Below are 12,389 nucleotides of genomic sequence, written 5' to 3'. Positions count from 1 at the left end.
ATGTCAGAATTCTAAACTCAAGCCAAAGAAGTATGTCCAAAACAAGTTCTCCATCTAAGAGCATCCCCCACCTCCACCCCCAAATTTCTCTGTTGTATGTTGTTCTATCTCTTTTTGCCATTCCTCAAAATAGCTCACCTCTCGTAGTACCAATCAGAGTGGTGCTTCTGTTCACATCATTAAGTTAATGACAGCATTATGAACATAATCTTTATTTCTTTCACTCTTCAGGATAATTTAGTTGACTTTCTTTTGTTGGTTCGCAAAGACACTTTTTCATTTGCTCTATTTCTTGGTTTGTTATCTCTTTATTTGCTATGGTTCAGTAAATCTATGGGTGCCTAAAGTTTGGTTTCATTTCTAGGTAAATTAGTTATCCATCTCTCCGTCTTACAGATCTAAACACATAGTTGGTGTTCAGTAAATGCATCTTGGATCAGAATAGATATTTTCTTTTGCTGGACCGACATAGAAGTCCATTAATATTTAACATATATGACCCATGCACCAGATTGATAGATGCTATAACTGTAACTACCAGTAACAGCTTGCAATGACAGAAAATTACTTTGTGCCAGGCATTGTTGTAGGATCTTAATCTAGGTTAACAAATTCAATCCTTATACCAATGGTATAAGGTAAGTTCTGTTATTATCAGCAGCATTTTTCAGAAAAGGAAACTGAGGCACAGAAAGGTTGAAAAATTTGCCCAAAACCTCCTGAAGGATACAAATAATTTAAGAAGCAACAGAGCTAGGATTTGAGCTCAAGTCATCTGGCTTCAGTCTCAACCACTGCGCTAGTTAAGGATCATTATAATTTTTTTTGTGAGTAGAAAATGTAAAATAAACAAATTACATCATTAAATTTGGAATTAATAGTTAACTTTAATTTTTTCCCTTGGAATAGATTGGCCCATAGAACTTTGCATAAATGAGTGGCCATTTTTGGTCTAACAACTTGTACAGAAATATATGATTCTGAAAAATGAAAGATGAATAATTTTTAAATTCTATGGATTATATTTGTGCAAACCTATCTATTTGCACAAATGAGTCAAAGTTCTTTTCTTAATTATGATTAAACTTCACTATTGGGTAACATACAAAGAGAAAGAGTGTTTGTTTTTGATTTATTCTCCTAACTGGGCAAGTTTAAGAGAAAGTAGAATGCAAACATTATGACTAGTGGCAGAAACTTTTGGACGTTAATATCTTTGCATTTTTAAGAAAAGAAGTGCTCAAGATGAGAAAGTTCATGGGCTCCATTTCTCCTCAAGCCCTGGGGTATGTTTTCTCTACCCACATTCTGTTTCCACCTGGGGAGGGAGGAAAATGTGGGCAAGTGTCTGTGAAATTCCATTTTATTTTTCTTGAAATAAAATGTGTCTTCTTTGTTCTTTAAGGCACTGCCTCTGTGCTTGTAATTCTTAACAATTCTTCCTTTACAGAGACTCTAAGTGGCATAGAAAATGGTTGCCAAGAATTCCAAACCATCACAAGTCGTAAGGGATTATATTTGAGTGAGAAGCTGCTAAAATTGTTTCAAATCACCCAATTTCACGTAGTTGAAATGTGAACAGGGGAACAGAGGTGAAACGTAAGCTTTTAAAGGAATGTTAACTGCTATCATCAGGGAAAGATATCAAAAAAAAAAAAAACCCTACTGTCAGTAAAAATATGGATATATTCACTGGGATATGGGGGGAAAATCCAGATGGGGAAAACGATGGAACAGAAAACAAAAGGGCAGACAATGTGAAATCTCTGTTTAATAAACACAGCTGGGATGCAGCTGAAGTTGAGAAGACATTGGAAGCTACCTTTTTACTCACAAAGAAAATCTGCTAATGGTGGAAGTGAAATTGAATATTTGGTGAATGAATAGACATTTTCATGCCAAGAAAAAGGCATGATTATTTATTCCCAACAGCTTGTAGGACTTAACATTAAAGAGAAATTGCAAGAAGCAATGACTGCCAGGAGAGCATGGCTGCCGGGCTGCATGGGAAGCACATTGACTGTAAAATGAAGAAATGTGCAAACCTTTGCAGCCATAAATGCACTCCAAAAGGCAGCTATCCTGTTGTACTTGAGCATCATAATGCGTGGAAGAGAAGCATTTTTTTTATTCCATAGGTAAGATTTCTTTTAGGACCAAATGATTTTAATCTATGAGACAAATCAGCAAAAAGTAGTGCCTTATTGAAATATAGCCATTAAAATATAGCTTCGTAGATACAAAAGTTGTAACTTTAGTAGATTTACAGATCTTGAGTTAGGCTACTTTTAGTTATTAAAATGTTGACTGGAATGTAGAACTAATTCTAACCCTAGCTATGATTCTGAGACATGAATTTGATTTTTACCTACCTTGATAATTTAATCTAGTAGGCTCTGTTAGCAGCATGAATTCAAAGTCTTCATTCATCAACAATTATGAGATATTTTCATTTTTCAGCAAGAGTAAACATCCCCTTTGCCCACATTACCAGGCTTTCCTCCCTTAAGCCAGTAATAAGGATTAAACAAAACATATTTGCTCATCATTCAAGATGATAGCTGGGTTTTGCATTAGCCTCAAAACTGGTTTAGTTTTCCAGGAACCTCAACTAAAAATTTCTTTATTCAGGGGGCGCCTGGGTGGCTCAGTCGTTAAGCATCTGCTTTCGACTCAGGTCATGATCCCAGAGTCCTGGGATCGAGCCCCGCATTGGGCTCCCTGCTCCACGGGAAGCCTGCCTCTCCCTCTCCCACTCTCCCTCCTTGTGTTCCCTCTCTCACTGTGTCTCTCTCTGTCAAATAAATAAATAAAATCTTTAAAAAAAATTTTCTTTATTCAGACAGTATAGGTCATGAACTATCTGGATAAAGAAATTGTCATGCCAGCCCTTGAAACCCTGCCTTGTAAAGATGCCCACTCTTAGAGTCAACCAGATTCTGTTCTTGCAAATGGAGAGCAGAAAATAATGAAATTGTGAATACTTTCTTTGATAGTAAGCTCCTGTTTGTTTTATATAACATTTATTGAGTATCTACTATAAATGAAACACTATTATAAGCCCCTGGTGGAATTCAGAGATGAATAAACCATAGTCCCCATCTTCAAGGGACTTATAATTAGTAATGACACAAGGATTGAACAAGGTATTTGGAAGGGGTGAGTGTAGAGACTAGAAGCTAGAAGAGCTTACCGTTGGATATACAGCCCCCAAATCTCAAACTGGTATTTTGCTAAGGCAGTGGTTGGTTTTATTTTGGTATGGGTCATTGTAAATTCCTGTTCCATGATCAGTATTAAAAGCCATTTCCGGGAAAGCACCCCCCCCAAAAAAACCCCCACAAAATAATAACAAAATACAACAGGCCCCACATCCTTGCAGAGGAGGTACTTATAATAGTATAGTGGAAATAAATGGAAATAAATCCTGGCAGTGTGGAGATTGGGAGGTCAGTAGTCTGCTTCTGACTTCCTATTTAAGACCGAAGTAGCCACTTAACCTCCTTGGACCATAATCTCTCCATCTTTGAGATGGTGTTAATGGTATCTACAAACAGGGATGTCAGGAAGACAAAAGTGGTAATATTTGCTTATGTAATGAATTCTCCTTGCCGGGTTTAAATGTGTAAAATGCTCCACATGCATCATGTGACCTTGTGTTCTATGTGAATGGCATTTCCCAAAGTTGCATGAAATGCCTTTCCCAAAGTAATAAACTAAAATTCGAACCAGTGGTTTAGCATGAGGACTTCTGGTCTTATCCACTAAGCAACACTGTCCCTCAGAGCTAAAGACATGATGCACATAAAAATGGCAGAAATGCTAAAAATACCAGAAGTGTTGAGACTAAAGCCCACTTACTTCCTAGTGTTGCACGGCAGAGGAAAGCCATCCCGTGTGAAGATTTCCTTCACGACTTCCAATTTTTTTTTTCAAGGTTAAGTCCCCCAAAGCAGTGCTTAGAGAAATCTCACAAATAAAAGCATTGACAAGTTTCCACTGAATGTTACTGTATGAAAGCAGTGATACTGGGATATTATAGCTCAGGAAGGGCAGGAAGGGGATGAACATAATGGGTTTTGGGGGCCAGAGGACAGGGAAAGGATAAACTGCCTCTGATAGAGCCATTCATCCAACTGTAGGTGTACTCATCTTTTAAGACACCACTCTATTCTTTGATGTGATGTAATAAACATATAAAGAGAGTCTCCATTTTAATCATCTCCAAGTGAACTTCATGGGGTGGTTAGGGAAAGTAAGGGATATTCATCCGTCCATCCATCCATCCATCCATCCATTCATCCCCCATTTACTCAAAACACACTTGTATTTACTATAAGCCCAGAGCACTCTAGGTTCTAGAGCTCAAAGGTGATTGAGAAATGTCCCTGCCTTCAGGTAGCCATAATCTGATATGGGGGAAAAAGAAAGCAGAAAGTAATTAATATTTTGTGGCAGGGGCCAAATTTAAAAAGGAATCACATGAAATGAGAATACAGAGGGCCAAACAGCTGATAGAGTGCAGGCATGAAAGGGAAACAGGGACCTCTGACCTGGGTCTTAAAGGATGTGTACAGTCTATTTAGATAGGCCATTCCTTATGCAGAAAAAAGCTCCCTCCAACCCCCATCCTGCCACCCAGCCGCCCCAACAAATTAAATAAAGCAAAATAGCTTTATCTATCAGCTGCTTTTAAAGGACAGGTGAAACCTATTTATTTTCTAAAATGCTAAATGAAGAACTTAGATTAGTCAGTGTTTAGTTAGTAAGACCATCAGCCCCAGTCAGAGTAAACAGGACACTCTGAGATAATGAACACAGAAGTGGACAGGCTTGGGAGACCCCGTTTCAATCCCAGTCTATACCAGTTTGCAGTGCAATCTTGGACAATACCATATATATATATATATATATATATATATATGTAACTGATATGATGAGAAGGGGAAAAAAGGTTTTTAAATTGCAATTTGAGATAAATCCCTAGAAGGTGTTAAGAATGACACTTCGGAAAGAAGCACTCCTTCATTCAAAAGGAAAGACGGGAGGAAACAAGGGACCACGTGTGTTGTTGGTGTTCTGATTGTTGAAAGGAGGTTCCTTGCGCGGAGTCTGCAAGGAAAGCCTTGAACAGAGAGAAAGGTAAATCATCCTTCATTTGGCTAGTCACCCCCGGGGGGGCCTCCTGAGCTGGGAGGTGCAGGCCGCTGCAGAGGACTCCTGGGGGGGAGGGCGGGCCACGTGCGGGGAGGACTGTAGAGGCAGCAGAAGCGAGATGTCTTATACTCAACTTTGAGTTGTTTCCTGCGCTGTGCTCTCTGGTGTGTTGTGTTGTGATGCTTTTGGGGATTGGGGGTGGGGGGTGCCGTCCGGTAGGAGCCAGAGCTGTTGCAGCCCGAGAGCAGGACTGCACCCCGCGCCTGGGCGGCTGGGTGGGGCTTGCGAAAGGAGGAAAGAGTGCGGGTCAGAGGCTTTGTGGGAACGTGCACATCGGACGGTGTGGAGTGGCGTACCACTGAGAAAGTAATTTGGTACTATCTATTCAAATAAAACCACCTGTGCGCTTGGACACAGCAGTATCACTTTTGAAAAACTATTTGCCAGAAATAAAATGGCCAGTATGAAGGCATTTCGTACAGAGATGTTAATCGCAGCATTGGTGAGCGGTGGCCAGGAAATAACCACGTGAGTGTCTATCGCGAGGAAGCGGCCTGTTAAATTATGTTCTGTGCTGTCGAATACTACGCAGCTGATACGCGGGTATATCTGAAAAGTGAGGCATCTATGTGTGTTAAGCCAGAAAGAATATAATCGAATTTACGTGAAAGAAGGCAGGTTTCAAAGCAATGTGTGTAGAATAGCCCATGTCTTAACGGAGGAAAAGAGGAGTAGGAAGGACTGAGGGAGAAGTCAGAGAAAGGTGGAAATCCAGCTCTGCAACAGGCTACTTGTGTTTGAATCCGAGTCCCACCGCTTACTGTGTGATTTGAGCCCCCCCACTTACTATGTGAATTATTTAGACTTCCTGTGACTCACTTTACTCATCCATATATTGATAATGATAGTATCTACCTCATACGTTGTTATAAAAAGCAAATGAAATAAATTCACGAAGAGCACTTAGAACAATGCCTTGCACTTAATATTCTCATCATCGTTATTATGTTCTCATAAGAACACAGATAATAAGTGCAAAAATATATTCACCAAACTATAAGCCTTGTTTTCAGGGCAGAGTGGGATTAGAAGGGGGGATGGGAATTATTAACTTGATGTATACACCATGCTCTGCTGTTTCATTTGTTATAAGGAGCATGTGTTAATGTAGTGATTTAAAAATCAATACAATATTTTAAAAGGTTAACAACAAAAAGAGAAAAAAAATGTTAGTCAACCAGCACTGCAATACATGAGGAAGTACTAATGAAACAGTGACTCTAGTAATTAAATATTATTCCAATGGATAGACGGGAAAGGTCTGCAATGGGTCCCAGCAGATACAAAATTTTATTATACGCTAAAAATCAATATTTCTAGTCATAGAAAGGTGGGATGATTTTAAAATGGTACAGAAACAATTAATTGGCTCTTTGGAAATAATGTTGAATTTCTCTTGACACCTTACACTGAAATAAATACCAGGGATAGCAAAGAATTATTTTCAAAAAAAAAAAAAAAGAAAAAATGTAGAGGAATATTTTTCTGAGCTTGAGGTAAAAAGAGCCTTTTTAAGCATAAAAACAAACTAATCAGAAGGCATAAAAAAGAAATGGCAGGGGCGCCTGGGTGGCTCAGTCGTTAGGCGTCTGCCTTCAGCTCAGGTCATGATCCCAGGGTCCTGGGGTCGAGCCCTGCATTGGGCTCCCCGCTCGGCGGGAAGCCTGCTTCTCCCTCTCCCACTCTCCCTCCTTGTGCTCCCTCTCTCACTGTCTCTCTCTGTCAAATAAGTAAAATCTTTAAAAAATAATAAAAATAAAAAGAAATGACTATATAAGCATTTAAAACGTATGTACATCTCCTTTGTCCAATTAAAAACAAAACTATCAAGTAAAAGGCAAATGACAATCTGGAATCATATCTTTTAAATAATACAAAAAAGGTGAACACTGCAGTAGAAAAAGAATGGGCAAAAGAAGTGACAAGACAATTTGCAAAAGAAATACAGATAGAAATATGAAAACTGTTCAATGTTCTTAGTAACCAAAGAAATATACATCCAAACAAGAACGTAACACTTTTATTTATCAAATTGATAACGAGTTTTACAGATTAACTTCTGAAAGACGGCTTTAAGTTAGTTCCTTCCTAAATGCAAGTGACACCATCCATGTGGCAGTCACTGCCATCTGTTGGTGGCAAGCAGGGGTGACCCACCTTTGCTCTGAGGCATGGCTTTGTTCCTCTCCACCTTATAAATCAAAAGTTTGGAAGTAGAGGAATGTTGGTACCTGTGGGGTTTGGTGTGTGGGGAAATGGCTTTCTCATTTTACGCTGTGAAGGGGATAGAATGGTACAATCTAGGGAGGGCATTTAGCAACAGGTATAAAAATCATTTAATATATATATATGCATGTACATATGTGTATATGCACACACTTTGATTTAATGGCTTAATGTTAGTTTGTATGAAATGATAATAAATGATCTCAAATGGGGAAAATATTAATCTGAAAGCAAGTCCATTGAAGCACTGAATAGAATAGCAAAAAATGAAAAGAATCTATCAAGAGCAGACCTGTAAAATAAATACATCTAATTTGATGCACTCACGAAAATGGCGTTGTCTATAGACATGAAAAATATTCACTGTACCAAGCTAAGCTATGGTGAGCGGGAGAAAATCACAAAGTCCCTTTTCTTATGTAAAACTCTGGCATTCTACATGCTATAAGCTGAAAGTTGTCAGCTCTGGGAGGCTGAATTAGAAATATTTTCATTTTCTTTTTTCCTCTGCCTGTGTGCTTTATGTGTTTTATATTTCCTACAATAAATACATGTATACTTTTGTAATCTGAAAGGAACATTTTTTTTTTTAAGATTTTATTTGACAGAGAGAGACACAGCGAGAGAGGGAACACAAGCAGGGGAAGTGGGAGAGGGAGAAGCAGGCTTCCCACTGAGCAGGGAGCCCGATGCGGGGCTGGATCCCAGGACCCCGGGATCATGACCTGAGCCGAAGGCAGACGCTTAACGACTGAGCCACCCAGGCGCCCCTAAGTAATGGCCAAAGTTGGGGGCAGGGAAGGAGAGCAGCCTACAGATTTGTTAAATCCTTTTAATCAATGTGATAGGTGAAAGTGACAAAATCAAGTTGCTAAATGCTAGCAGCTCCCCTGTGGTCGCTGCATCCAGCCACCCGGAGTCTCCCACCAGCTCTGTTTCCCTCATTTCTCCTCTGCCCCGGGCTGGGCCCCTGGTTCTCCCCAGTTCCGTTTTACAGAAGTCTCCAGCATCTGTGCTCCTTGTCCATCTGCCTCCATGGAGCAACAAGCCCTCCCTCCTCTCCTGCTTGCCTTTTATTCCCATTTCAAAGCTGATCTCCTCGAAACGGGTTTTCCCTAAGTTTGCCCAACTGTTGTGTGCTAACGCACTAGAACAGTCTGTGATCCTGTGCAAATTAATTAGCCTCTCTGTGAATCAGTTTTCCTATAAAATGGGAATAATCAGAGTACCTAGGTGGTGGAGTTGTTGTGATGATTAAATGAATTAACACATGTGAAATGTTTAAAATAAGGCCTGGGGAATAGGTGAGCCACAATCAGGGCAGGTTATGCTTATTATTTAGCAATTGCGCTCATTTTACCATTTCTCCAGAGTTTGTCCATAGCACCTTGGCTCTGCAAAGTATTGATAGGTAAAAATAAATCCAAATAAGTGAGGGAAGCACCAGCTAAACAAAATTTATAGGGTTCTCTTCGGCAAAATTAATAGGATCTGTACTAACTCCGAATGAAGGAGTGTAGAGAGTTTTCCAAACTTCTATTTTAACAAAATTCCTGGGCCCCTTTCCTCAAAGCATCTTAATAAATAGTTCTTTTGGAAAGGCTCATATGTCTGTTGTTTATTGTTTATCATGGATTTGTCTTTCTCCCTCTATTAACTGCTGCTCAGCAAATTGAGGACAAAGTCCTGGTTGCCTTCATTTTCTAAATTTTGAATCAATTCGGTAGTTCTTTTTAAAGCACTTTCACATAAAAACGTCACGATTGCGAGGTGATGGTTCCTTTCGGAACGGTTTGCATTGCTGAGGCATGAAATCTTGCTTGCCTGGCTCATAAGAGTCTGAAATGGAAAAATGAGCAGATGAATGCAGAGAAAGCAATTCCAGAGTCTAAAATAATGACTCAATTCATTGTTTTGGAGAGCTGACTAAAGCAGTGGTTCTGGGGAGGGAGGCTGCATGCTAATATGAAATGTGTGTATTACATAGATAATTTACACTGTATTACTCTGTTTTTAGGAGTTTAACTCAAGGAAGGTTTGTAAGTAAGCAGAAATACAGCAGCCCATTTGTGTCAGAAAGAGTACCCCCAAAGCCCATCCAAGTGCAGACCCAAGAGCTGATTTAGGCAGGGATCTTGGCGGTCTGCTCTGTTTGGATTCTTGGCATATTGTGATCAATGAAATGGAATCGTCCCCTGATTTGCAGTAGTTCCGAGTAGGATACACGCAGGTGGTCTGGGCTTGTAAACTGGGAGGCTCCCCCAGTCCTCAGTTTACAGTTGACACTCTTGTTCTACCCATAGGTAGGCTTTTTGGTCTGCTGACCCTTGGTCACCCACACAACTGTGTTTACACCCGGGATAGGAGTTTTATCTAAATCACAGGATGCTTGGGACTGCCCGCCCTTGGCAGATGATGGATGTAGATTAGCTGATCTAAACAATTAGTTAAGGAACAATCCGATCCCTGGTGACAATGAGGATGTTTGAGCCATCTTGCTGACTGCTGTGGTGACAGCAGATGGACAGGAACACTACCTCTCCCCGAAGTCAAGATCCTGGGTCTTTCTGACTTACAGGCAGGTTTGGGGGCTTGGGGTTTGGGTTTCGGGGGTTGTTGTTGTTGTTGTTGTTGTTTCTTTCTGTATGGGCTTTTTAAGGACTTAAAAATGCCTGAAGGGTTTGCTACATAGTGAAAATGCTGAGAGGGCAACCTGTAATTCTAGCTGAGTCATTTCTCAGACCCAGCTCTTCAGAGGATTACACTGACAGGAGAAAACAGAAAACCGACACCTTAAACTTTCCTTGAAATAAGCCCATTTTAATAGGTAAGGCAAGGTATTTTCACAGACAGCACATGTGGGGGGGGCATCTTTTCGGTCCCCTAAGTATGAAAGCGTTCTGCAGCTTACGGAGCGATACACTTTCAAACTTCACTAAATACATTTTAGAACAACAGAGTTTCGAGAAAATACTCTAGTTAAGGAATCTAGAAATGCTAAGATGCCAACTGAGTCCTACTGTTCTGCTACCATGCTCAAAAAGGGAACATTTTCATTATAAATGCTCTGAAGAAGGAATTCATTTTTTCAATTTATAAACACTTTTGTGTGTTTACATAAGGATCTTTTCCCAACTCTTCCATCGATGGAATAAGCCTGTGGATGTGCTCCAAGCTGGCTCCTTCCCTACAGAAAAGAACACATTTCTCCAGAAAGGATTTGAAGGAATGTGTTCAAATCCTAAATCCCTTCTTCCCCGTGAGAAAAAAAAAGAAATGGGGAGGGAATAGGGACATGGATTTCTATTTCAGCTCTTCTTTCTTAGATCTCTGAATTAGAGGATACTACAAATGAACCCGGAAGACGTTGCCATGAATTTTTGGAGCAGCTGGAGAAGAAACCATAAAACAAGTGATTACAGTCAGCAAAGTGTGATAACAGCTGAACGCATTAGATGCATCCTCAAAAAGCCAGACCCCACCTCCTTCCCCTCCTGCGCCTTTTTGACAGAGAAGGGGATGTCACAGAATACAATCCAAACACGCTCTCTGTCCATATTGGGTTAAGAAAATATAGGGCCGGTCATTGTCCCCACATGACAGACATCCACAGATGGAGAGCAGGAGGATTCGACTTCCACGGGGCTGCTCATTCCACCAGGCAAATTCTGTTAGAGAAACACCTACCTGCATCAGGCTCTGGCCTGGGTACTATGAAAACACAAATTCATCATCGTGGTCACTGCCCTCTGGAAGCTTAGATAATTCTTCATTGCGCGTCTTCCTTTGGCTATGATAGTAAAAGGAAAGCCCTGAGAGTATGTGACTTTTCTTGCCTTTGGGAGAGTTCTTACTTTCAAGGGTCCTGTTCCCTTTAAAGTAGAACCCTTAAAAGTTGTCCTTTTGAAGAATTGCCCTTTTGTGACGTGTGAATATAATATTTCAACTTCCAAACTGTTATCTGAGTGCAATTAAAAGTTCTTTAAGTAACAATGGGGGGACAAAAAGGTAAAGATGAAATTTGGTTTCAGTGGAAACAGTGGTAGGATTTTGAAATATCTGCTTGAACCATATTAATTAGTTTTAACAGCCTAAGCGTAAAAATGTAGTTGCACAGTATGGTAATTCTCTTTTACTATCTCATTGGCGAAGTTTTTTAAAAAAGGAAAAGTTTCTCTTCACTATGAAATTATGACCATGAAGTGTGTAAACAGAAAGTCAAAGAAAAAGAGACTATACTTGAATACCTCTGAAAAAGTTCATGCCCAAATATAGAAAGAAAATTTCAAAGCAGACACCATATGTTTAACTGTATATTCAAGCGCAACCCTTTATATCTTCAGGTTTTCACGCATTGTTTTGAGATCATAGACAAATGTCCTCTGTATTTAGCAACCTCTAAACAGGGAAGTCATTTTCAATGCACAAAATTAAATACACAATCCTCTCAAAAAGAAGGGCACTCTCTTAGGATCAGGGGCATCAAAGTTTTTCCCAGCATAGGTCTTGGTCTCCTTTTCAAATCCAGGTACTTCTGTATTTATAATAAATAACATAAGCCATCAACATTTGAGTATTAAATGAAATTTAATATTTCAGATCTGTTGAGTACGTAAGCCTGTCATTAATTGAGATATTAACAAATAATTCCAGAGGTAGCTTTTATATTTCTAGAAATGTGGCATCTTAAAATGGATCCAAGTAGATTTGGCATCAGTACACCCTTCTTAGGGACTTTAACATCCAGACCAAAAAAACCCGTGTCTGTATTCAATTAATTTTACATCGTAGAAGCTGATATTGGACTGATTCTGCAAAGAATGGTTTCTTTTTTAAGAAAAAAATTTTTAACATTAAGATCAGATATATTATTTTTATGCTAAATGAAAACTTTCTTTGAAAATTAAAGGCAGTTGCTTGACAAGAATTTATATATATGAAAATTT

Source organism: Leptonychotes weddellii, chromosome 8 (genome assembly GCF_054177405.1).
Source record: "Leptonychotes weddellii isolate Sample4059 chromosome 8, ASM5417740v2, whole genome shotgun sequence".
In the NCBI taxonomy this organism is placed as follows: Eukaryota; Metazoa; Chordata; class Mammalia; order Carnivora; family Phocidae; genus Leptonychotes; species Leptonychotes weddellii.
Note: the sequence above shows the minus strand (reverse complement) of the source record.